The sequence below is a fragment of the Parus major genome, chromosome 1A, assembly GCF_001522545.3.
Source record: "Parus major isolate Abel chromosome 1A, Parus_major1.1, whole genome shotgun sequence".
Classification (NCBI taxonomy): Eukaryota; Metazoa; Chordata; class Aves; order Passeriformes; family Paridae; genus Parus; species Parus major.
Genome location: NC_031773.1, coordinates 61546990 through 61574056, shown reverse-complemented (window position 1 = coordinate 61574056; position 27067 = coordinate 61546990). Strand labels below are relative to the sequence as shown.

Below are 27067 nucleotides of genomic sequence, written 5' to 3'. Positions count from 1 at the left end.
ACTACTTTGAAGCAACAAGCAAAACACATGTACAGAAACATAAGATGTATGTTTTAGAGAAACATGGAAAACATTTGGCTTGCACAAATTCATATTTCTAGCTTATCTGTCCCCAAATAGCTCACAGACAATGCATAGGTTTACATTAGTACATACCATAATGCATTTTATTCTGGATGACTGATAATGGGATTATTGCTCACACACCAAAAGCAAGACATCCAAAATTGCATCAGTTTATTCCTAAGGAACAGAATGATTGACAGAGTCTAATGTGTTTAACAATATGAAGCTGAGCCACTGAGGTTAGCTTGATATAGTTCCTGGAAAATATGATTGTGTCAAATGATCCACAGTCAATGTTCCACAGAGCAACTGCCTATAAAAGGGACACCCAGTCTGAGAAGTGATTCTCTTTGAAGCAGCACCTGCAATTCATAGAGATGTTTCAGGACCTTGTGATTAACAGAGCCGTGAATCTGAGGTAGCAGATTCATGAACTGTAGCTGCAGACTGCTTGTTCTCCTTCCTTCTTGCTCCTCAGTCAGACAACAGCAATTAGATTTCCATGTTTCCCTGCCACAGGTGGACCTGAGTGAGCCAGTAGAAGAGGTTGTTAATTCCCTGTGAGATATGGTCCCCCTAAAGAGTTTTATTCTCCCTAATCTGATTCCAAGGAGCCTCTTACAAATCCTGTCACTAGTAGTTGCTACTGTGTGTTAGAGACTGAGGGCTGAGCAGGCAGGGAAGCCAGATTCCTCTGTCCAGTGAAGATATCTGATCCAAGGTCTTCTCCAGTCTAAGAAGCAGCTCTTGTGGTATTTCATGAGGGTTTGGATGAGACTTGAAGGACAGGGCTGATGGGGAGTAGCAGGGATGATGGGCTGGGCTGTGACCATTTCCATGGAGAACAAGAGGCCTTCTCTAGGACTGTCAAGCATCAGTATTAACACATGCATCACTATTTCCCAGTTTAAACTTTACTTCTAAGAGAGTATTTGTATTTGCCAAGCGACAAATTGTAGCAGCCATTGTGGAGACTTCATCAGCAAACAATGACAAGATGAAGATATCATGAGAAGGAAAGCCAAGAACCACCACAGGGTAAAGCACACTCCTCTTTCAACAGTGCACCACAGAAACACATCTGTCAAACAGTACTGCAGTCTGAAGTAATCAGTGCAACTAATTATCACTAACTGTAATACAGTTTCTGTCTTGCTGCTAATACATTTAGACTTGCTAATCAAATCAAACTATTCCAACTTGCTGTGCTGCTTCCAAATAAATATTTCATCAAGGATAGAAAATGAAGCTTTGGGTTTGTTTTTGTTGGGTTTTTTGGGGGGGGGGGGAATTGGGTTTTTTGGTTTTGGGTTTTTTTTGGTGGGATTTTTGTGTGTGTGTTTGTGGGTTTGTTTTTTTGTTGTTGTTGTTGTTGTTGTGGCTGTTTGAAGAGGCCAGTGGCCTTTTTTTTTCATTTATTTCACACTGCAACAGAACTAGTAGAAAATGCCACCAGGAAGACTATTTGGCATACTGAATGTTTTCATTTAGGAGACAGAGCATGCTCACATCCCTCCCAGAAGAAGTGTAGAAGAACAGTACCTTTAGAGTATGCCCATGTGAATAAACTGATAAACTAGACACAGAAGCCCTGGATTCAGTTTCCAGCTTGGCTGCAAATTTCCCAGCACAACCTTGGCTGCCTAGTTAAATACCTCTGAGCCTCAACTGCTACTCTCTGGAACTATACCCTGTCTTTTTCTAAACTGAAAGCTCTTCAGACATAAGTTCTTCCCTGCATTTCTGTGCCTGAGTTAACATCAAGAGACTCCTAAAAGGCTTCTGGAAGCTCCTTTAATAGAAAATAATTGACATGTGGTTTCCAAATCTGTAATTACATTTGTAAATATATGATTTTCCTTCACACAGAAAAAAGAGAAAGTAATGGAACTTCTTCCTTTAAAAAGTGAACCATTCTATACATTTTTAACAAGTTCCCTTCTACTGGAGACTTTCACCTGTGCCAGAGATCTGCGTGTTCTGGAAAGGAGTTTCAGGCAGATGAACAGGCAGTTTCAGAGTACTGATGCTGTTGGACTGAAGTGAACTTGACTATTCCACCCAGAGTCCTGCACAACACAGAGGAAAATTTGCTATAGGCACACAATGAACACTAACATAAGGTTGGAGTTCTTTCCCCAAATTACCAATACAGCCCTTGGAAATCTTTAAGATTCCTGAAAGATCAGACTCTAAGGCCATTTCTTGTTTTTGAGGACTTTCTCCCATCCTAAACCAAGCCACTTCCATCTATGCAGCCAACTGCTTTCTGAGGGGAAACCAACAGCCAGTACTTTGTCTTGAGTCACAACAGAAATAAGTGCTTAAAATGCTGTCAATCAGTCCTGCTCCAAAACTCTAGACACGATTTTTACAAATTCAAATCCAGAAAAGACCACAGTTAATGTAACAATGGAAAAGGATTTCAGTATTTAGCAGTGCCTAAAAAACAATAACCAAATTAACTTGCAGCTATTGTTAGCAGCCAGCTTAGCACAAACATCTGACATTCCTAACAAAAAAGAAAACAACTAAATATTTTATACCAAATAGGGCCTCAGATTTTAATTAAATTTTAGACTTTGAACTTTGTAAACAGCTACTTGTAACAGAGTTTACCAAGGCCATTTAAAATTGTGGTGTTGATCTAGAAATCAATGTACTTTCACAAAAGGCAACATTAGCCATAAACATTCATAACTGCCACGTTTTCCACATACAAGAAGAAGCATCTGGAGGCTATTGAAGCAAACAATAATTGCAGAGATTTAAAATTGAGACAAGATGATCAAAATTAGTTCAATATAGTAATAAAAAAAAAAAAAGTCTGACCTTTTTAAGAATTCAATATGTCCAGAAATCACAGCCTGATCTATTCTCCCCTAAACAAAATTAAAACAGTTGTTTTGGGATGTGAAATGTCTGAGGAAGCCTGAATGTGCTCAAGAAACACCAGCACTGAACAGAGCAGAAACTGCTGATAAGCTGCCACCCCATTCTGTAGGCACTTCCTAAGAGGTGCTACACATCCCCAGCTCCCTGCAGTCCACAAAAGTGGACATGAGGATGTGATCATCTTCCTGATGCTTGACATGGACAAGACCAAACCTGGGGCAGTGGACAGATCTATCCTGCACTTTGGAGTGCCAGACTAAGCATCCGTTTGGAGATGCAGGGTGTACGTATTTAAAGTCTTTCTAAAGTGTGACATTAGTTGAGTGTACAGCTTGACACTGTAACTGTACTTAGCTGCTGGTTCCAGCTAGGAAGGAGAAAATTTATTGTGCTACCAGAATATGCTTAGCAAGGAACTGAAGCTCAGGGAGGCACTTGGATGTGCAGTCAATGCCACACACTCAAGTACCAGTGCTAGAACAACAAAGTGAAATACAGACAAAACTTCACAGGACTTCATTTGGACACATAGTCCTTGCTTCCAGCACACCACAATCAAATAAATTCTATTAAATAAGCCACAACAGCAATATTACACTTGAGCACATCACATAACTTCCAGAAAATGAATATTTTTAATGTAGATTCTATATCTTAACACCACCTAAGTATGTAGAGTTGAGATTCAAGAAATTTATCAAGGAACCCTTTCAACTATGTAAATCAGAGTCAAATAAAAAACAAAACCCAAATTTTATCTGGTGGACAATCATGCATTTCATCAGGAATGAGATTAACCTAAAGTGTGAGAAACAACTGGAGCTACTCTGGCTTTGCTGTGGATGTGAGTATACAGATGAGTGGGTACAAAGGAACTGTGTGGGAAGGAACAAGAGCTTGCACAGCACACACGTCACCTCTATCAGACTTCAACTAAAACTCCAGCATCAATAGATACCCCATGGATTTTGCATGACTTGCTGAAGGTCTTTGCAACTGTAAATTACCACACAGATTGCACCAATGTATAGATTTTTATCCCCCTATTTTATCCCCCTATATCCTATTTCTGGGGGACAGAATACAGGTAATACTCCTAATAGGATTTTTTTTTTTGTGATTATTTGTGTAACAATTGAAGTGTAATTTAATATTAGTTACTAACACAGATATAAATAGTTAACTGCTACAGAACATTGTGTGAAAGAAAGCAACCAAATGGAAAGATTTTACGTGACAGATCTGTGGGATTTATTTACTCTTCAGCATGCTGTAAACTTATCAGGATGTCAGGTGTTTGCTGGTTGTAACAAAGCTGCCATTGCATTACATGGACATTGCTGATCTGTGCACCTTATGCTGCAAAATAATACTGCCCAGTTCTGCTTTCCTAAAGAATTGTCTGGGATGAATGAAAGCACTTATCCAGCACAGTGCTCTGATTTGCCAGTCCATAGCCTGAGGGAACAAATAACTTCTTTTTGTGAAGTTAGCTTTGGGTGACTCAGCTCCCTAAGCCAGCTCATCCATTTAAAAATGAGAAAGCAGGCTGAGGTGCCTTAGGCAACCACCTGAAGTACACATAGCATGAAACCACCAAAACAATGAAGAGATCTTACATCTCCAAAGACCCAAGCCAACAAGCCAGCAAACAGGATATTCTTTCCAAGTCACATCAACACTGAGGCCTTTCTATACCTTGTTCTTCCCTTTCTTTGTCAGTCACAATTAAATTAAGCTTTTGCACAGCCACCAAGTGGTCAATTGCTCTGGTGCCCTTACTCAGAGTTAGCAGGGAGATGGAGGACACATAGGTAGTAGATTTGATAAAGTACAGACAGTCTTTTAGACCTGTATCTGCAGCATGCTACACCTGTGGCCTTGACTTTGGCTGGCAAATCACTCTGCATGTAAATAATAGCACCAAACCAAAATCCTGCAGGTTCCAGAAAACATTTGCTTCATTCATGATGTTCTCAGAACAACTTCCTCCAAGAAGCAAAGTCATCCTGGAGCTTTGGAGGGGAGGAAAGTGGGGTGCTTGGCCCAGTCAAGATGAGAGTATTCCCACTGTCACGGTTACCCAGACCCCAGGGGTGTATTTAAAAACCTGGTCAGTTTCAAAATGTTATCACCTTGTGCTAATTACAGTTTAAAATGCAAAATACAGTTTTACAATACCTTTGTGTGTTACTTTGAACCTTCTGTGTAATTTCAACCAAACTGGACAGAGGGGTTGAGATATTGAGGATATTTAAGGTATCAACAAGCTTCACCAAAATGTGAGGTTCAATACTGGGACTAAATGAAGGTCAGGCATCACGGACAACTTCTCAACAGGTTCTAGAGAATTTGAGAACACCTTTGTATGCCCCTGTCTCTGCAAAACATTGAACCAGAGTGTGCCTCTTCCTTAAGCACCAATATAAGGCACAAACACAACAAACTAGTGTTCACAGTGTTTATGCTCACTGAACAATGTATATACAAGAAAGTAAAAATGCCAAAGGAATATAAGGCCTAAGTATCACCTGCTCTGCATTTGCAGCAAGTTGATACCCACACCATTTTGGTGGCCGAACTTAACAGAGCCATGTTTCTAAAATGTTTTGAAGGTCAAAAATAAAGAAAAGTTACGGCAATTTCTGTCAAAAAAAGTTCAAAACAACCCCTATTATAATTCAATTTCAACACATTCATAACTTGGCCTTGAAAATACCTGTTTGCAGAATTAATTAATTTGGATTCCAGGTTCCAAATCAGATGAAACATCTCTTTGCTTTCCTTTGCAGCACCAGTGTTTCACCCTCATCTGAAACTTTCTAGATCACTATTTGACCTTTGGCTTTACCATTGGGAGTTCTCTTAATCTGAGTGAAACTCTTTTGTATGTTTGAGGATCCCCCAGACTGGATGTAAACACATTTTTCCATTTTAAACCCATACTGCCTCATCTGTCAAGGACTGATCTGTAGTGAAGATTACCAATGAAGGCAGTGAGAACTAGGCTAACTGGTAAGGAAATCCAGTCAAATCCAGCCAAATCCAGGCTGCATTGACTTGAAATGGCTCTGGATCTGGCCCTGCCTTTACTGGTGACAACAACACTGACTGAATCTGAAAAGGTAAGAGGAACAGGGTGAAGGTAATTTGGAAAAAAAGTCACTTCTGAATATGTTCTTTGGGCAGTTTCTACAAATGTATTGAATTTTAATGAGCATCTGTCCTACTGTCTGTTGTCCCTTCCCAACCAGAAAACCCAAGGGCCTGCTGGACTAAGGCCAACCCTGGAGACAGGAACTTCCTTGATCAAGGACTTGGGGACAGGGACCAGACGTGCTGTTGTGATCGAGCAAGCTGTTGGCTTCTGGGCCAACACCCACATGGGACTGTAGTTATACACAGGCTTCAACAGAAGCTTGGTCTTCTTCATCAGGGACACTGGGACACTGTTGAAAGCTCTGGAAAATCCAATTCTGCATCTTTTGCTCCACAGCAAAATACAGATGTGTTGAACCAGAAAAGTGTGGTTGACTCTTCTCTGAGCAGAACTCCACAGAACTGCTCCTATCACAAGGACACAGCAATGAGCACACTGAAGAGACAAGACCTGCAGATGTAGAACTGCACAGAAACCCTGTATTCCTGTAATGTTAACTTTATATATGCACAGCATTTACCACCCCTTGATGTGGTCAGTGGAGTTTCAGCTTGAAAATTCATTTTGTTGCATTATGTATACACTCTTTATACTTGGAAGTATCACATCTCCAAAGTGATTCACATCATACTGCACAGATAAAAAAATCCAGAATGATGGAACAGAAGGTTTACCTCTAACTAGTCTAATAAAATCACAAGGAAAAAAAAAATAAAATGAAAAAAAAAAAAAAGTCTGGTGCAAACCTTCCTTCAGTTCTTTCAGACTGTGAAAGAAGTGAGCTAAATTTTGTTAAAATCCCACCTGTACTCATACTGAACTAAGTTCTCCATGAGTATAAATGTATAGATTTCTCAACATTTTAAACATGCAGAAAATATGACTCATCCCCGAGATGTCCTTGTGGATTCAGATGTCCCATTGGTAAAAACAGGATTACAGGATGGCCAAGAGCAAATTTCAAGTACCCCTGACCCGTATAAATATTGTGGCCAGTCTAAAAGAAGTTCCCCATTACAGCACTCTGCCAACTTCTGCAGAGTTACTCCTACCATAGATCGGAACCAGTCTCTATATTAAGCTCTTTGCCTCAAAAATTCATAAATACCAAGTCACAGAGCTAAACTCAACATGTCCTCAAAAAGGCAGTACCAGTGTCTGGATAGTCAATGAAAAAACAAAAACAACCCAAAAATCAAAGCAACTGTGTGCTATAAATCCTAACCACACATTCTGTGAGTTTTGCAATGCAGTGTCAGTGAACAAGAAATGACTGAATGTGGCACTTGGTGCCATGGTGGTGGTGAGAAGTCATAAGTTGGACACAACAATCTTGGAGCTGTTTTCCAGCCTAAGTCATTCTGGGATTCTATGATTTTATGATAATCAGCCAAAGCATGTCACATGCTGAAACAGTTATGGTAGGGGATGTAGTTTCAGCTGATTCTTCCCCTGTACTAATTATTTTTTAACAAATAATTTTAAACATTTTCGTAGTTCTTTACATTTTCAGAAGGCTAGAGAAATACTAACCAGTTAGTCCACAATCTCAAACTGAGGCACCCTTGCACTAAACTGATATAAACCTTCACCAGTTTCACCTGCCTGAAAGAAAACTTTGGATCCAGTAAATGATGGGAAGCTAGGCAGAGCCTGCTGATCCTGCAGAATCCCACAAACACAACTTTTAAAATACACACCTACTTCTTCCAACATTACGAATGTTAAGAAGAAATATCTTTAAACCCTGAATCTCCATAGCTAGCAGATGCTGGTACTCCAGTTCAGAGGGTTAAACTGGGTATCTTAATATCCAGTGGTCATCACATTTTTTCTGGGAACAGAGAGAGGAGAATGGGAAAGTAAGAGGGATATGTCTGGGTTCCCAGGCTTGAACTGACAGGCACAGAGGAGATAAAAGAAAGATTTTCATCAAAATTATTGAGGGAAGGTGTCACCTTTTTCACTTACCATCAATACCCCTTTTTGTCAGGCTGACCATTCTGTGTATGTTGCACCAACATTACATCACACTTGCTTTTTTTTTTAACTTTTTCCTCCCAATAGATAGATAGATAGATAGATTGACAGAGAGATTCACAGATAGATAAACTGGACTTTACTGCTGTCCCTTACTGGCAGAAAGAAGAAATAAAGATTGAAGTACTGCATGTTGCTGCTTTTATTTATGACAGTGTTAAAAATTATCCAAGATTATTAATAGCAGTTGCACAAGCTCACTCATTTACTTTCTAGCACGCATCTGTACAAACCATGCCATCTTCTGGTGCTTCCTGGCAGTTAAAAAAGAAATACCAGTGTCAGAACTTAAACTGTCCCCTCTGTCTCCACATAGGGAGTCCTCACATTATAATCCTGTATCTGAGTGGAGCACTGAGTGGACTGCACTGGAAAAAAAATCTTTCATGGCTCTTCATGGCTGTCTTGGGTTGCAATGCAAGATGTAACCAAAAGTATGTATTCTATTACCATCTGTTAAACCCAGGTGGGGCAGTGTTCTGTATCTCTTCCATAACCCAACCTCCCTCCAGGGGGATATCTTCTGTTAATGGGCCATTGAGTCTCACTGCATGACTGATAAAATTACATCACCATTGGGAGATGCTCCACCCAGGGGGAGGAGCCAAGCATTCCTACCTAGATATAGTCAGAGACTGGGAACACCACAGCAGGAAAGATCAGACCCATCTACACCACTGGACCTTCAGAGGAAACCAAAAATTCTCCGAACTCCTTCAGAAGGATCCCTTCTAGGGGATCATTGTTTCAGCAGAACCACATCTGTACTCAGCAGGACTGCAGCCACCATTTAATCAGACTGCTACCAACACCCTGACCAACACGGTGTCAGGATGTATTCTAACTCTGTCAATGTTTTGGTTTTTTTGTATGACATTTTTATTTTAATTTTCTTAGTAAAGAACTGTTATTGCTATTCCCATATCTCTGCCTGAGAGCCCCTTGATTTCAAGATTATAATAATTCGGGGGGAGGGGTTTACATTTTTTCTATTTCAAGGGAGGTTTTTGCCTTCCTTAGCAGACACCTGGCTTTTCAATCCAAGACAATGACTCTTTCAAGTACCACAATCCCAATGAAAAATGAAGTGCCAGAAACAGTATGACTTTTTAGTATGATTATGTGAAATAACAATTCTGTCCTACAAACTGAGCAAACTGCGCCTTCAACGTCTCTATATTCAAGTTATTGCAGAAACACTACTATGACTGATGCCATAAAAACTAGAACAGAAAATAATTTTTAAATCAGTTTCTTAGTATGACAAAAGCATCTGTCCATCAAGAAGTTTATGACAGCTGGAACCAACTCTCCACATGACGTAAAATAGAGACTGGCTAACATGTTGATCTACCCTTTCAGTTCTCAACATTTTTTTTTTCTGTATCCTGCAGAACTAGTTCCAGACATTATGGCCCACAAACATGTATTTTCTACTCCTGCCAGGGCTCCTCAACATCTTTGCATGTCACAGATTCACCTGAAAAATAAAAGATTGGTTGTTTGCTTCCACTTTCTCTATTGGAAAGTTATTCCAGAACCTCATTCTTCTTAGTCACTTTGAGACTAACACAATGTCCAGCCTTCATTTCTATTGTAGTTGCAGTAAGAGAACTACTGTAGAACGTACCTTTATACACTTTGTACCTCACAAGTTTTAGAGAAATGTTTGTTACTCCACAAGAACCCCACTACACACTAATCTCTCAGCATCCACAGTTCTCCTTTAATTCTGTGATGTAGCCATATGCTTCTGTGCAGACTCTTTACTGTGGAGAAAGTGTTATGCCATTGAAAAACATGCTAACAGCAGGAAATCATGACTGTGTGTCAGGCACGAACTGTGTAAGATCAGCTATACCTTCAGCTGCTGAGGAATTGCTGGGTAAAAACCAGTTACTTACCATAGAATCTCAGAATGGTTTGGGTTGGAAGGGACCTTGTAGCTCATCTTGTCCTGCCCTCTCCTATGGGCAAGGAAAACCTTTCACTATCCCAGGTTGCTCCAAGCCCCTGCCCAACTGGCCCATAGCACTTCCAGGGACAGGGCAGTGACAGCTGCTCTGGGTAACCTGAGCCAGGGCCTCACCACCCTCACAGCCAAGAATTTCTTTTTAACATCTAATCTAAACCTAATGTCTCTCAGTATTAAACCATTTTTCCTCGTCCTACAACAACAGACCCTTGTAGTCTCAATCTTTCTTGTATGTTACCTTCAGGTGGAAAGCCACAATTGGGTAACCCTGCAGCTTCTGTTCTCCAGGCTGAGCAATCCCAGTGATTTCAGTCTTCCCTCACAACAGAGGTGCTCCATCCCTCTGATCATCTTGGCACCTTCTTAGACTTGCTCCAACAACTCCATGTCCTTCCTGTGCTGGGCCCCAGGGCTGGAGACAGCTCTGCAGGTGGGTCTCACCTGCAGAACCTGGGAACACCACAGAACCCCCCCTCCCCTGCTGCTCATGGCACAAACCCTGTACCATAAGGTCACAACCCAACTTCTGAAACCCAACCATTAGGTCACAATCCAACCCAGCCTGATGAGAGAAGCACCACTGGCACTTGGATTCCCCACCCAGCTGCTACACAGCTCCTTGTAGCACTGAAGGTCAGCAGTGGTAAAGTTCTGGAAAGAATGCTACTGGCTTTTTAAAGAGAATGTTGGATAACCACTCATTTGTTCCCTTGTTTTGTAACAGACAGTATTATTTAACATTAAAAAATGGCACTACTGTGCTCTCTTTCAATTGTATTTGCTGACTTTTCTATAGTGAGCAAAACATTTAGAGTAAAATATGTCAAGTAAGTTTCAACTGTGTTTATGAACCTCATTGATTTTTTTCGGTCTTGTGTAATGGATAACACTACAAACATTACGAATCTGAAAAGAGAGGCAATAATTCCTACTGAAAAAGGGAAGTGGTGGCATTTTCTTAAGAAATATAGGAGTTCCAAAGTGCCCCTCTAATGTTCTGTTCAAGCAAGATATCAAAATCAATGGACACAAACTTCTGTTAACATAGACAAATTAAGTGCAGACTGCAACTCAAAATACTATAATGCTGTGGAAGAGGCTTTAACCTTAAGGGACCCTTTTCCCAGCCATAGTGGGATATAGGTCTTATAATAAAATAAAGGCTTTAAGTAGCATTCCAGAATTTCATTAGACCTGAAATGGCCCAGATCTTAGGGATATAAAACATTTCCAGCCCTCAGAATAACGTGGGAAAAGATAATAGGGGTTGGTTCTTCATCCCCATTATGGTGAAAATAGAGGAATGCACTTGATACACCCATGCCTAAAAGCAGGGAAACTGCCTTCCTCCCTCTCCTCCATTCATAGCCTGAGATATCATCATAAAGACAGAAGGGCCAGAGATGAGTAGTGCTGTTTTAAGCGTCAGAGAAACCCACCAGCAAGGAACACATATTGGGTAAATCCATATTAATTACTGCTTCCAAGTCAGGAGCTCATTTCTGAAGCAGATCACTCTGTGATCTGTTGAAAGTAGATCTTGCACTTTGTTTCACAAAGTAATTCAGGAGTGGATCAAGTGGATTCTACTGGGATAAAACTCAACAGCAGAGCACACTTCTGGAGCACACGTAACATTCCACACAGTAACAGCCATTCAGTCCTTGGCATCAGACACGGGATGGTTAGCCTGAACCCTTGGGATGGGTACAGTGTCCTCTGTACCCACAGTTCTGCTCTCCAGACCTTCCACTGCACTGCACAGTGGCATAACCACCACCTTCCTGTGAACTCCAAAAGACCAAAGAAAGTGTCTATTTGTGTTTCACTCTAAAAATTCTTCAGGGTGAAAGAGACAAAGCCACAAAGCAAAGAAGAAGGCAGAGGACAGCTAGTACAACTACCAGTGACTGGCAGAACTTCAGTTTTCACTGTACAACTACTTGTCCTACTCAGAGAACATTATAAACACCCTCATTAGAAACTGATCCTCTTAGTCCTAAGGAAGCAACAGCATTAGATGCCACCATCTCTCAGCACTTTGTATTTTCCTGCTTGCCCAGCTGAGGTGGGTCTGCCTACCTAAACAAACAGAAAGAGAGGTTCCCTCATGCATTTTGCTATATCTGCTTTATGTTACACCTCCTGGAACATAAGTGATGGAAGAAAAGTAACACATCCATTCTGGGAATTAAAAGTAGGTTATTTCAATACTGAAATTTTTGAGCTTGAAATTACCACTCTGAAGTGAGACATTGTTACTCTAAATAGAGGGTTATTCAAACATTTTAACATGGACAACTGAATACAGAAATGCTAGTAATGACACTCCAGCAGAGGAAAATCAATCACATCTCCAGTTATAGCTGGTAATTAAAAATAGATGTGGTGTATTAGCCTTAAGAAATAAAAATGCACATCATTTTTACAACTAGTGATTTGATATTTCTGATCAACATTTTGACATTACTGACTTGAATCACATGAAAACTCAGCTTCCTGCACATTTCCTGGGTACACATCCAGCAAAAGCTTGTTCCATGAAAGATGGTATCAACTTCAAGTAAATAAACAAAGAAAGAGTGAAAAGTGTGCACAGGAGTATCAATCCTCATCTTAACACCCCTTCTAGTATCAAACTTGCAGAAAAGAATTCCTGCATATCATCATTAGCTGATTAATCTTAAAATGTTCTCTTCTATTTCTCCTGGGAAACAAGAAAATGTGGGAAAAGGAGACTGCTCAGACCTACGCCAGTTGTGGGTATCCATAAAGTCACAGTGTGCCTGCCAGCAGTTCCTGCACAGAAGCTCCACAGCATCTGCTTTGCGAGGAATTGGGACAGAAAATCACCTTCCCAACTCAAACTTTGCCCTATCCCTCTTTATTTCTCATCTGAATACCGAGACCTCCCTGCTGTGTCCACAAAGAACCTCTAAGTTTCAATTTTAATCCTTTTGCCCTAGATATCACCTCAAATTCGTTTTCTCAAGCTCTTTGTGTGTTTCAATCTCTCTACACATTGTACACCTCTTCTACCAGATAGAGGGGATTTTTCTCTTTAAAATATGTAAGGGTGCTTGTGCCAACACCTTTGAGTTTGGCAGAATCTAGCCCTTGAAACATAAATCCCTGTGTGTACTTTGTCTTCAAGCCATTTCCACTAAAAACATTTGGGATGCTCTTAGACAACAGTCAGCTCCCTCAGAACAACATTCTCAGAACAGGACAGGCATGAAAAGTAATACAATTATTTTTGTTTAAGGCTGATTCATTGCACATTCAACACAGCAAATCAAATTCCAACAGAAGTCCAGCATCCACTAATTCCAATGCCAAGATTTTTTAAGTTGAAAATAGTGTAATGACTTGGGAGGAATTGTACCTACCTAGTGAATCCTTAACCAGAGAAGGTAAAATTCCTTCAGTGGATAATAAGTCAACAGACTACAAGAGTGTTGAGTTCAGTCATGTCAAGAAACTGCATTTTAATAAACAACAGGTCCTGTACATGTCTAGTCTCCTGAGAACTGTGCATTTTGAAAACCATGTATTTATATGGTAGGTTGGAACAGGCCAGCTGATGAATACATAACTATCTGATGATCAAAAGATCTTTTTCAAGGAACAGTAAATTATTAAGTAAATATGTAGCAAATTTCAGCATTATTATTTAGACTTTGTTCTGGAATAATATTTTTAAAGCTATTTTTTGATACCAAAATCTAAAGGTTTTTCCACAGCCTTTAGAGGAAGTCCATCAGCAAACCAATGGGTGATGCTAACCTAAACTGAAGCCAGCTTAATGAAAGAGCAAGAACCTGGGAGATCAAGACAAACTTGTATCAGTGATTGGCCAGTTTCGTAGTCTGGGGATGGTGAGGGAACTCAAGTCTACCTGGCCCAGATTTTTGAGAAGTATAAACAGGCACAGCTCAACTGAACCCAAGAAAACTACAAAATGTTAACATGAAGATGCCAAGCTTTTTTTTCTTTTTTTTTTTTCAAACAGTGAAGCAAAATAGAAGACTATCAGAAACTGTTATTACGGACAGAGCTTATGCACACCACTTTTCCTAGCTAACACTAGTAGAACTAATAGGGGCCATACAGTAGGAAGATCTTTAGCAAATGCATTAGTCCAGTTTTCAGGACGTTGGATCATCTTACAAAATCTATCATTATCATTTGACAGCACTCAGTTTAATAGGAGGCAATTTCAAAGAGCAACCAGGGACTGAACTACAAAATAACCTAACTCAACTTTGAGAGAACCATAGAAACACAGAATGGCTTAGGTTGGGAAGAACATCTTGTTCATAACTATATGCTATTTTTCTATAAGATAGGATAACAAGTTCATAACAGTGGGTGAAATGGACCACCTCAGGCAGCCCAAGCCAGGAAAATTCCAGCTTACTTGCTCTGTATTTGTAACAGTAAGCAAAGTCACTCAAAGATGAGTTTTGGGGAAAATTTATTCTTCTACCACGTATGGAAAACGTCAGCTACTACTGCCTTCACTGTTTGCATTACCTTATGGTCTGTGGATCCTGGAGGAGAATCTCATTAAGCCAAACCCTAAATACAGACAGGATAAAGAGCTTCAGCAAATTTAGGAGAATTACTTTAATTAAGAAAGTACAAGAGGAAAAAAAGATAACAAACCAACTATGGCAAAAATATTTCAATCAAAAGGCCTGAAATCCAGAGCTTAATCCAGATATAGTCTCATAAACTAACTCCCAAACTGAGTTTGGCATACAAAATCATAGGCTTTCCACAATCTTCAGTTATATTATTCATGCAGAATGCACTCAGCATTCTATTGTTCCTGCTCGCATTGTTTATAAATGAGTCTTTGCTTCATCTGGGGATGGAAGTTCCTTTAAGTTTCCTTTACTAAAAGCAGTTCTGTAATGAGGTACAGTGCAAGCACTCAGAGGGTTAAAGAAGTTTCTAGAAATGTTTGTGCTTCTGGAAAAAAAAAAAGCTTTTTTTTCCTTTATTGAAGGTAAAATGAATCTTGCTGATTTGTTTTAGCCAATCTGACACATAGGTTTCTAATTCCTTTCAAAATGTTGCAAAAAATAATTTAATTCTTAATTTTTTTCCTTCTTGCTGCAACATTTCTGAATTAAATTACTTTGTATGTTAGGACTCCTGTTTTTTTACCTCACTTAAATATTCCCAGCTCTATCACATTAAAAAAATAACTCAAGACATGGTCTTCAGATGCTGTGCCTGGCATAAATACTATTTCTCATGACAGGACATGAATTGTTCCAGTAATGGCAGGTCCCTTTTGTTAGGGACCTACAGTTAAAAAAAAAAAAAAAAAGATGTAAGCCTTTGTCTAGCAATATTGCAAATTTCATGATTTAGCTTGACAGTTCAGACTGCCATCGTTAATCCCAGTGATTGTGCGAGATTCTAGTGCATTCCTCCAGCTTAGAGTTTTTTCAATTGAAATTGAGTTAATTAACAGTGAGCTGAATTGTGAAAGAAATAGTAAGTTAATCACACAGCAACTGAATCACTTTTGGCTCCAGAGGACATACTTCTGTTTTAAAACCAGTATCACCATGGTTTAAAGGGGAGTGGGACTGAATCCTTTATCTCTCCATTCTTTACCTCTCTTACTGCTTTTAAAGTTCAAAGGACTTCTTTATGCTGCTAATAAGGCTGATATATTGCAGATCCAAATGGGACAAGAGGCAGGTTGGCACCTGACATTTCAAAACCAGAAGAGATCCATCCATCCATCCATCCATCCATCCATCCATCCATCCATCCATCCATCCATCCATCCATATTTTGGAGTGAAAGGAAACTGGGTTTTTTGAACTAAGGGGTCAAGAAATGTAATGGTTTGCCAATTAATGGAAACACAATTGTATTTCACTAATTTTAAGCAGAGAAACAATTCCATCTCTTTCAGAAACCATCCCCTGTCTACTTGCAAATATCAATGGACTTCATGAAATGGATAGGTTTTGTCTTTTTAATATCAACCCCTAATATATTAGCTCTTAACTGAAGTTTAATGAAGCCATCCCCAAGAGCACTATCTTTAAACCAACAATCTCCTGTGGGTTCTCCTAACACTCTGGACTGCCTTCATCTGCCCTCTCTCCTCCTCACCTGCTTTTCTCCCTCTGGAAATATTCTGATTTTTATCACACCAGTGCAAACTCTGGGTAACTCCAGTGAACTCCAGGGAAATATATATGCCTCGACTTACACCTGCCTAGCCAGCAGAAAATGTAAATTGAGCTGAATACTATTTAGTTTGCTCATTAAAGGCATTTTTCACCTTTAATTTATAAGAAAAAAAAAATGAAGTCTAGATTGTATTGCTCATACTCATCTTCAATAACACCACATTCCGCCAAAGACCCTATTGAAAAAAGCTTTTTCACTCAAAACATATGAGGAGAACTTGGTCTGCAATTAGCAGTGGAGAGAACAAAAAGTATTTCTTTCAACAAAGATAAGCCCTGTAGGTCATTTGAAGGAGGGACAGTAGTGCAGAATTTCAACTGGTTTTTGAAACAGCAGTTTGGGTTTTTTTAATATATTTGCAGTTTAAGTGCAAGCTTTTGTCTAAGAAGACAAAAAAAGAGATTGTAAATGCTTCTGTCACTCCTATATTCCAATTAGTTTTGGAGGTGTGAAAGATAAGAGATTAAAACAATTCCATGTAACATGGAGAGTAAATAACCTCCAAATCTGGAAACTCATTGGTGTGTGCAATGAAGACGGGTGCCGAGTGCAACACATCATTGGAAAAAAAGTGCACTGAAAAAAGCTGGGGTTGTTTTCCATTTAAATCCATGCCTATTCAAAACAGTCATATCTGAATTTCTAAGAGCATGCAAAATCAGTATGCATTTAAAATAATAAATGCCTTTTTCATCAACTAACAAAACAGAACAGATACAAATGAACCAATCAGGGATTTCAAGTGAGCTATCAGTGCTAGAAAAGCTACTCTGCACATTCAAGTCGAGTCACCACAGAGGAGGAAGAAAAAAAACAGGGAAATGGGGGGAAATAAATTACTGTGTGCAACTCCATCTGCAAACTGCTTCTCCCGCACTGGTATGTAATAAAACGTGTTGCTAAGATACAAGCTGCTAAAGAAGTTCATTAAAGGACACTTTAAACAAAGCTGCCAGACTCTTTTCCCTTTAAAGACTGCTTATTTGGTTCTGTCCCTTGTGTTTATAATTAGATCCTCTATATGAGAGATTGTGTTCCATTCAAGCCCACTCAGCAAAGAATGTTAATAAAATAATGTAAATAAGGCACCGACTTTGGTTGTATATATTTATGGGCTGCAGAGCTGTTGATAGAAATGCATCTGGACTCCACCTATATTTTTAAATGCAAAATAAATGCATTTTCCAAGTAGTTTCTCCCTAAGCTGGAGAGCAGAAACATTAGCTTCTGCACTCAGCACTCTGACCTAACTTTTAGAAAATACTTACAAGAAAAGAAAACTGGCTTCTTGCCTAAAGTTTGGAGTTTCTGAGGTGCCTCTCATATAGGTTTTTATGTGTGAGCCTTTGTTTTCTACACTGAAATAAAGGACAAAATTGTTTATGTCTTTCCCCGGCAATCTTTCTCTTTTTCCATCTGTATACAAGTTCCTAGATGCATCCTATTGATTTGCAGAATTTCCTTCATCTAATATATTCACAAGTAAGTCTGTTTTGTCACATTTTATTGCCAGGAAAGATATGTTATCAAATAGGTCTTTATCTGACCTTATGTAAAATACTTTTAGTCTCTGTAGTAATACTTGCATGGTAGGTGTATTTTGGTTTTTGTTTTGGTTGAAGGGAAGAGAATGGGCAAGATGTACTTTGCTTTCAGTCATCGTGGTGAAAGGATATCTAAAGAAATCATTTCAGCATTTATCTGTTTGGCACTTAATAACACACAAGATGCATAAATCATAGATGAGAGTCAGTATCAGAGTATCAGTGATTATATAGGAAATGTTACTTATCACTTTATAACCTACATCTCATACTAAATTCTGTACTGCAGTCCCCAGTATGTATATATTTTTAATTACATTTTCAGGCTCATTTACATGCGCATATTGGCTTTCTGCCTGAATGATATCAAAGAGAAAGACCTTATGCTCACACCCAACCACACACACAGACACAGAAGCAAATTTAAACACAGAGACATTCAAGTCTGTACATTTCTGAGAATGGAAGCTTCTATCTTCCTTATTCTTAGAAAAGCTTTGCCTTACCAATAAATCTTTAGGCAATCTTAGCTGATTTGAAGCACTTTAGAAAAACAGCACGTTACAGAAAATGTAGGTTAATCTCTGCTGCATGTCAAAAGTATCAATGATTCTCACTTGACTAAATTATTTGTAATGTAATACACAATTTCACTTTCTGTAACCTTATAAGATTTGTCATCAATAGCTGAGCTGCACAGAAAGGCAATTCCACTCCTTCTCCCCAGATAATACGTAAGCTACATCACAAGCTACCAACAGGATCAAGCTAAATCAATGTGGAAAATAACTTATACACAATATAGACTTAACTGCTGTTTCAAGGCCAGTTATATGCTTCTCTCAATTAAACACAAGCAATCAAACCAACCTTCAGGTGAACACACTGTTCTGGCCAGAGCCTCAATGCCCAGCCTCTTAAAACTGAATTACAACTCTGAAAATAAGATTGCCTCTCAGAAACCTAAATTAACACCACTCATCATATCTACAGAGTTCTCAACTACTTATTGTTTTGATTTTACGGCAGCAGCACTTACGTTCAGTTCTCTGGTTTACTTTAATTCAGTCAAAGGATTGTTTTATAGTTTAAATTTGGACATATATTTAAGTTCTCCATGGGTTAAAAACAGGAAAATACACGCTCCTATTTCCTAGTCCTCTGTCTATTAACCAGAAAGGTCTGCCTGTACATGTGCAAAAAGCCCTGTGGTACATATTAGATTTCAATAGACGCTTACTATTGGCAGTTGCAGGTTGGAGCGAGAACTAAGCCGCATCAGCAATTTCATATGACACTCTGGAAATTGCTACTGCATAACAATAAGCAGCTGATGCAAAAAAGAGGGGTGGGGGAGAAAACATTTTTCACTAAGTAAATTTTAACTCAAGATGGACAATTCCAAATAAAAAAGTAGTACCACCTTAAGTTACAAAAAAATAAAATTAAAAAACAATATTAAATATATGTATATACAGAAATATAAAAGAAGTGTGTGATGAGGATTGGATAGACCAAATATGAGTCTATTACACTGAAATAACTGTCTGCTTTAATGGCAGAATGACAAATTTGCTTTTCAATTAGTACAATTCTGGTTCTTTTTTGTTCTTCTTTGTTCTTATCTTAAACTTGCAGCCTGTTTTCATGCTTCCCTTACCTCCAACTCCTCTGTGTGTACCAGTTGCCCTCCTTGACATTGTGGTCACACATACACCATTTACCATGGCCTTGTCTAATCAATTTGCAAATTTTTGTCCTTTAACTCTTGCTTAGAAGTTTATTTGGTGCTTCAGATTTTGTTTTGGGGGCGGAGGGGAGAGGGAGGCATCATTTTATAATCAAAGACAAAAATGCTGCGCATTTTATCTTTGATCGCAAAAAGAAAAGCATGGAAGGAAAAGTTTAAATTAACTTTGTATGAACATGTCTTCATATGCCTTCATGCTTTCAACTTGAAAATCAAATCTACAATGAGATGAAAAGGGATTTTCTCTATTTGAACATAGCAGAAGTGTTTAGACAGATGCAGTATCCCATTGGAAATGTCATTTAAAACCACCATTCAAAACTCTTCTTTAGCATCACACTATGGAAAGAAGACCTTCCCCTTTCCTTCCACAGATACAAGAAGTCTGTGCACCAGATCCTGAAACAAGATGAGCTGGTTCAAACATCTGCCATGACATACTGCTCTGGATGAGCCACACACATGGCATGAACCCATGGAGATTTGGTTACATCAAACCAGAGCTCCTGATAAAAACTCTTGTAGAAGCACTACCTAACAGCTACCCAAGTGTCTACTCAAAATTAAAATAAATTCTAACTCCAAGATGCAGAGCTCATATATAGAACTAAATTTTCTTTAAAAAAGTCTCTCTACTAAAGTATTGTGTACATCTGAACAAATACCTGTTTGCTGCAAGTATAAATTAGATACTTTAGTGTGTAACAGGCAGCAAGTGTTGTTAGTGTAAAACCAGAAATGAAATAAAAAGGTATTGTTGGCATAATTCCTTTTTCTGTATAGACAAAGGCATTGTAAGGAAAAAATTGCTAAATCACAGGAATAATCATCATAGCCAGCTCCTCTAATGAAGCATCATGGGATTACTGGAGTTATTATAAGAGTCATCTTATTGAAGAAATTCAAAGTTAATTGAAATCAATTGTACTGTTCTGACAGCAGGTGTTTAAGTGGGTAAAATATCAAAGTGAACTCTTTAAAACGGTTAGAATGAAAGTAACATTCTCTTTTCAACAGTTAGCCCTGCCAAGTGATACACTGTGTAAGTAGAGAAAAGTGTACAGTCAAAGAAAAATGCTGGAACAAAATAGCATTTCCCATGCCAGTCAAACAGCTACCAAACAAAACGGGGTTCTAACCCCTCTAGTACAAATTTTTGTTACATGAATCTTTATAAGGGCAAGGTAATGGCAGGCTGAAAGCCATATTTCCATTCCCCCATGAAAATGTCATTTATTACCCTTTTTCTCCAATAGGACATGGGAATCTCAGTATGCTGTTACTGAAAGCACAGACAGAATGCTAGGATTGTCATTATGCAAACTATATTCCTAAGTTTCTCCTCCAAGGAGTTGAAGGTAAATCCTTCCCTAGTTTTTTCCCTCTTTCTACAGATGGCAAAATAAGCAATACATTGCCACCTGATTTTGCAATTAAAAAAAAAAAAGGGACTGGAGCTTTCTGGGAACAGGAGCTTTCTGAATTACAATCCAGAACTAATCTTTACTCTGATCCAGTAAATTCATTTTATTCTACAATTGCTCAGGATTCCCAGCAAAGTCAGCAGGACCTCAGTATGCAGAAGAATGGCTCATATTTAATACCAGCTGTCTTTGTGTTTATAGACACAGTGCAGTGATAGAAAAGTTTAGTACTCCACTTGGGTGGGAGCCCATCACCCTGACGCCCCTGACATCCAGCCCCAGACACGGATGCAATTCTGCCACAGCAATAGGGAGGGCTGTGCATACCTTGGGTCAGAGTTTGACATCAGGTTCAACTCAATCTGGAAATACCTTTCAGATTTTACCTGGCTTTTCACTGAACCTTATAACCCTTATTTTACCTTAATCATTTTGAAATAACTCAGCCATATGAAATACTGACCTCTGGCAATATCAATAATTTACTCTTTAACTTATGTAAACAATGCTGCCATTTGCAGGCACAGCCCAGCATGAACATCAACAAACCCAAAAATCCACTTCCTCCTCTTCCCCAAAACAAAGAGACAACATCAGCACAATGAGACATCTTGACCTAAACCATCTCCAACAACTTGCACAAGAACTGTACTTCAATTTTAAGAAGCCTAACACTTTCCAGAAACAGGCTTTGCTGGTGATCACCACAGGCAAAACACAGTCAGAGATTTCATTTCAGATATACTTCCCAAAAAAAAATACCCAAACCAGCAATAACACAGGCTGGGAAACTCTACCTGAAACTAATGTTGATTTTCTTCTTAGACAGTAAATAATGGTAAAGAAATGAGGCAGCACACAAGTGAATGGCATAATGTCTTTCGGGAAGGCGTATTTTTATTACTGTGCTCCAGGACAGGCTGTCTGAATTCAGAGTTCATCATGGTCAAAAATATAGTGGCCCACACATGTTCATTGCTAAAGACCTGGCTTGCCACCTAACACTTACAGTAAAAGGAGGAACAAGTAAAAAGGAGCTTCCAGTGGAGGTTAAAGATTTGCTTATTTTTTTATCCTGATCTATTAATTAATAAGAGACAACTTTCTAGAATTAAAAGACCCTTAATAACTCCTTAATGACATAAAGTACAAGAAACACATGCAGCAGAGCACCTCTGGTGTGCTATTAAGGCCAGTGCTGGCTCTTACGATGGCTCTTTTATTTACATATAAATGCTTCTTGCTTTACAATTTAGATAAAAATGTTATTGCTGCTCTGCATGTGCTGTAGATGGAAGGTATAAAACCACTGGACTAACTAATGGAGTCTTCACACATCATATCTCGTTAAAGAAGAGGTAACCCACTCTCAAAGGTGATGTCAATTAATCAAAACTACACCATCTGAAAGATGTATTTGTGACAGAAGTCTAACTTGTCTTTCTGAGTTGGATGCCAAATTAAGAACTGACTGAAGCTCTTACCTTCCAGTAATGAAAATGATGGATCTACAGTACTTCTTTGAAGACACTGAAAAATATTAAAACTATGCAAAATTCTATATTTCTCTAACCCACCAACATTAAAGAAACATTGATGACTAGCCAGGGATCCTTAATTAAGATGCAACTTTAAATCCAGCTACACATAAAAGTCTACTTCAAAAATTTCCCTCAAAAGTTGAGTTTGTCATTCAATTTTTTTTGTCTTCATTGTAACTTTCAAGAAAAGTACACATTGCCACAAATGTCATTGTAGCCATCTACAATGAAAAGTGATGAATAGCAGCACTGAGAAATTACACTCACTCCTGTTATGTTCCTAACAGGTGTAGGTAGTGTTTCTTTGTTTGTTTTACTGTTTCATCATTAACATGTGCAGTTAAACTGAAATGCAATTTTAGGGTCTTTTGTATTCAGTGCATGTACAATCAAAGGTATACACTATTGAATTATGAATTAGTTGTGCCTAAACAAGTCTTTGGGGGCATTAAGGAGGAAGGGATGTAAATACATATGTAAAAATAACCTCCCTACTTGAACTGCCTATTTAAATTTACACTGGTGTTTCCATGAAAGTGAGGGCTTCAAACCACCGAATAGCTCCACCATTAGCCCATCTGTGGTCTCCATGGTCCTCACTGCTCCTTCTCTATACCCTCAAGGACACAGAGTTCATTTACAAGCCATTATCTAAGGAGCAACTACTAATTATAGCAAGTCTGCAAAGTTACAGAATGGGTTTGTGACTTGGTCACAAACTAAGACCTCCAAACTCATTTCATGTGTGACCCCAGAAAGATTTCAGTGTAGACCTCTGGAGGTGGCAGCCTGCAGCACGAGTACACCACACCACCAGCCAGGCACTTAATTATGAGCTCTTGTTGCAGAGGATGTTGAAAACAGTAAAAGAAATTTAAGGGTTTGCCTAAAAATAGGAGGTTTCCTGCTAGGCCAAATTTTCTGTTTACAGAATTTAGATATTTTATATTTAATTACTTCATGGTCTATAGATTTATTTACAAGATTATGAGAATGGCAAGTCATAAATATACAAAGATTGTTTACTAGTTAGTTTGGATTATACATAAATATGCTCTGCAAGCTTAGCAAAAGCCATTTTCCCCAAGCTGAATCAGAATGTTCAAACTGAATTTTCAAATGTGTCTCTCTGCTTTATCTAAATTCCAACATGACATATAATAAATAGCTTCTCATTTACTACGATCATAAAAATTTAAACAGCCTTGAAATAGTTGCTACAATATAGGGGGAAATGATGAAATCCATGCTCCAAATACCCACTTAGACAGTAAAACTATTTTGATATTTAAGAAACAACACATTAAGATGCATTGTTGCAGGAAAGGCTTTTAGCTTATTAAAAAAAAAAAAAAACCCACAAGGTTTTACCCAATACAGAAGTATTAAGAGTCAACAACTTGCTGTTTTACACTGCAAAACAAGGACTAACAGCCCTTACATATCATGTAGTGTCAGATTTGCTTTAAAAAAGAAACTATCTGATTTGATTCTATACAGTGATTAAACATCTTTGTGCTCTGCTGAGTAGGGTATTCTCTCCCCTCCCCCCTCCAAAAATGGCATCAAAGCAATCAAAATGGTAATGTTCAGCATGAATGGGGCCCCATCCCCCACCGGCAAACTCCGCAGACTTTTCTCCATGTTAGGAGGAACAAACACCCCTTCCTCACAAAATGGAAGCTTCCACTACTAAACTGAGAGTGCTGACCAATTCTCATAACAATAAACTGGGAGGAAAAGGGTGGCGTGCAGCCATCGCCCGCAGGCACGCACCACACAGGCACTTTGCAACTTTAACCACAACTCCAGCGAAACAAAACAGAACGCACACATACAAGAAATAAATAAATAAATAAATAAATAAATAAATAAATAAATAAATAAATTAAGAAGAAGGACGGGGAAAAGCAGGGGGAGCGGAACACGTGTCCCCTTTGCCTGCGTCGGGAGGGAAGGGGCGGCTTTGGGCTGGCGGGCGCTGTCCCCAGCGCCGGTGCTGAACGGTGCTCCAGGCCGGGGAGAGCGGAGCACAGAAACCCATCACGGCCGCGGAGGGCCCGGGAGCGACCCGGAAAGTTCAGGCCCGGGATGGAGAGCGGGGCTGGGGCCGGCAGATCTCCCGCTGGCTTTTCCAACTGCCTTTCCCGCGCTGGAAGTGCCGGGAGAGGGGCCGGGGGGAGCTGGGCGGGCAGGGATGGCGAGTGGCGCTGTCCGCGGTGCTGAGCGCCCGCCGCCCCCCGCACCAAAACTTTCCTTCCGGGCCCCTCTCGGCAAGAGCAGCGGCCCCGGGGTCACCCGGCACAAAAACAGCCAGGAGAAACTTTAGGAAGGGCGGGGGAACGGGGAGGGGAAGAGGCAGGGGGGAAGGTTCCTGGTTTGTTTTGTTTCTCTCCTCCGTTTTGTCGGTTTTTTGTTGGTTTATTTTTTTTTTCTCCCCCTCTCGCTGGCAGCTGAAACAGGTTAATCTGTTTTTATTCGTATTTTTGGAAGGGGGAGAAAAAAGTGAAAGTGCCTAAGTGAACTCGAATCAAAAGCCAACACGTCAGATCAGACCAAGCGAAGAGAAAGGCAAGTGGGGAAGAAGAAGAAAAATAAAAAGAAATAAAGTGATCAATAAAAGTCAGTTTTGTAATTAAACACAGAAATGTCTCCAAACGGGGTTCCAGCCTCCTCCTTCCCAACTCTTGTTCTGCACATTACACAGAAGTGCACAAAGTAGCCCAAGACAGGAGAATTTTCCATATTCCTAAAACATGTCGACCAACTCAAAATGGACGCCTTTTTTTTTTCTTACGTTTTAACTACTGCTTATCTTTTTACTACAAGTACTGAAATAATTCTTTCCCCCAGCAAGACATCAGAGAATCCGACCTCATTATGAAAACATGCATTTTCTGACTCTATGCAAAAGAAAATGGATGTTATATCCCCTGCCGCCAGCATTTTCAGACACTTTTCGGATGTTTAGATAGTGCATCGTAAAAACAAGAAGAAAAACCAAACACAACTGAATCGATCTGTTCCTTACTTGTTTCTCATTAAGAGCTGCTATTCTTGATTGCCTTTCATGGATTTGTTTCTTAAGATCTCCGTTCTGCAAAAACGGCAACAAGACGCATATTAAAGGCAAAGTGCAAACTAACCCCTGTAATGAATAAACTTGCGAGCTAGAAATTTTTCAAAGGCAAAACCATTCCACTGAAGCCGTACAGAAGCATGCATACACAAAACACCCTCCTTAGCAAGAAAGCTCAGTGCAGACTACAAAATGAGATCTCTTACTGATAAAGTTTCTCATCCTGCTGTCCCAGCACAACTGCGCTTATTACGGCAGGGATAAAATACTGAAGGAAAAAAAAAAAAAAAAAAAAAAAGATCTGCATTTACCTGTGGATCTTGCTTCATCTGTGCAACTAGTTTCTATAAAAAAAAAAAAAATCACCCCCAAAAAAGGAAGAATTAGAAACTGTTTCAAGTTTAATGGATTATTTTAAATGTATGTATGTGTGTGGACGGGGGAGGGAGGGGGGTAAGGAACAAAGAGGCAAGTAAACACTGCGAGTCAGTTTCAAGCAAAGCTCATAAATATTCAAGTCTCGTCCTAATCTCTCCAACACACACACACACACACACTCTCACACTCACGCACACACACTAGCACCGACTGCAGCGTTGACTCCGCATCTCCACAACACACACACACAAAAAACTCAGCCAAACAAGCCGTAAAAGTACTTTGGGGAAGTGCTCGCCATTGCGGCGGGGGGCCGGGGGTCCCCGCCGCGCCCCCCCCAAGCCCCCTCCCCTGGTGGCTGCGGCACGAAGGCTCTCGCCGAACATGCAACACCGGTCCTGCGAGCCCCGATCGGAGGCAGAGCACGGCTGGTTGCCTCAGCATTTCATTCTTTTACCTGGTGACATTGGATTTCCACTTTTAACGCCTCCTGCAAGCTGTGTAGCTCCATCCCTGCAACTTGCCAGGCACTTTCCTGCCACTTTCAGATCCGAGTGAAGTTTTTTGTTTTTTGTTTGGTTTGGTTTTTGGTTTGGTTTTGTTTGGCTTTTTTTTTTTTTTCCTGCCTTTCTTTTTTTTCTTTTTTGGCTTTTTTTTTGTTTTGGTTTTGATTTTCTCTCTCGCTTTTTGCAACAGACCCGCCAGCCAGCCAGGCAGTCACCCCTCCCTCCGCGGAAAAATGGAAGAAAACAATTTTTTAAAGTAACTAAAAAAAAGCAAAAAAAAAGAAAAAGGAAACCCAGGAAAAATTTAAAAAAAAAAAAAATTAAAAAGAAAAGGAGTGGCGACACCAAGAACAACAATACTAAGGAAAAGCGGCAGGACAGCCGGCAGACACAAGTACTCGGTGTGCACGGCAAGTTCTTCGCCTCTTCGCTGGGGACACGGACTCATTACTCACTTTCCGCCGAGCTGGGGGGACCCCTCCCC

At 39.6% G+C, this 27067-nt stretch overlaps 1 long non-coding RNA gene across 2 annotated transcripts; it reads right to left on the bottom strand.

The window, feature by feature from the left end:
* Positions 1–220: 220 nt before the first annotated feature.
* LOC117244441 lies at positions 221–27047 on the bottom strand. Of its 2 annotated transcripts, none has more exons than XR_004497547.1 (4): positions 26535–27047; positions 26011–26043; positions 25652–25717; positions 221–591 (listed from the first exon to the last, which is right to left on the bottom strand). It is a non-coding gene; the product is annotated as an uncharacterized LOC117244441 (long non-coding RNA). The 2 variants fall into 2 exon arrangements; XR_004497548.1 differs by lacking the exon at positions 221–591 and adding an exon at positions 1429–2135.
* Between the last annotated feature and the right edge of the window lie 20 nt (positions 27048–27067).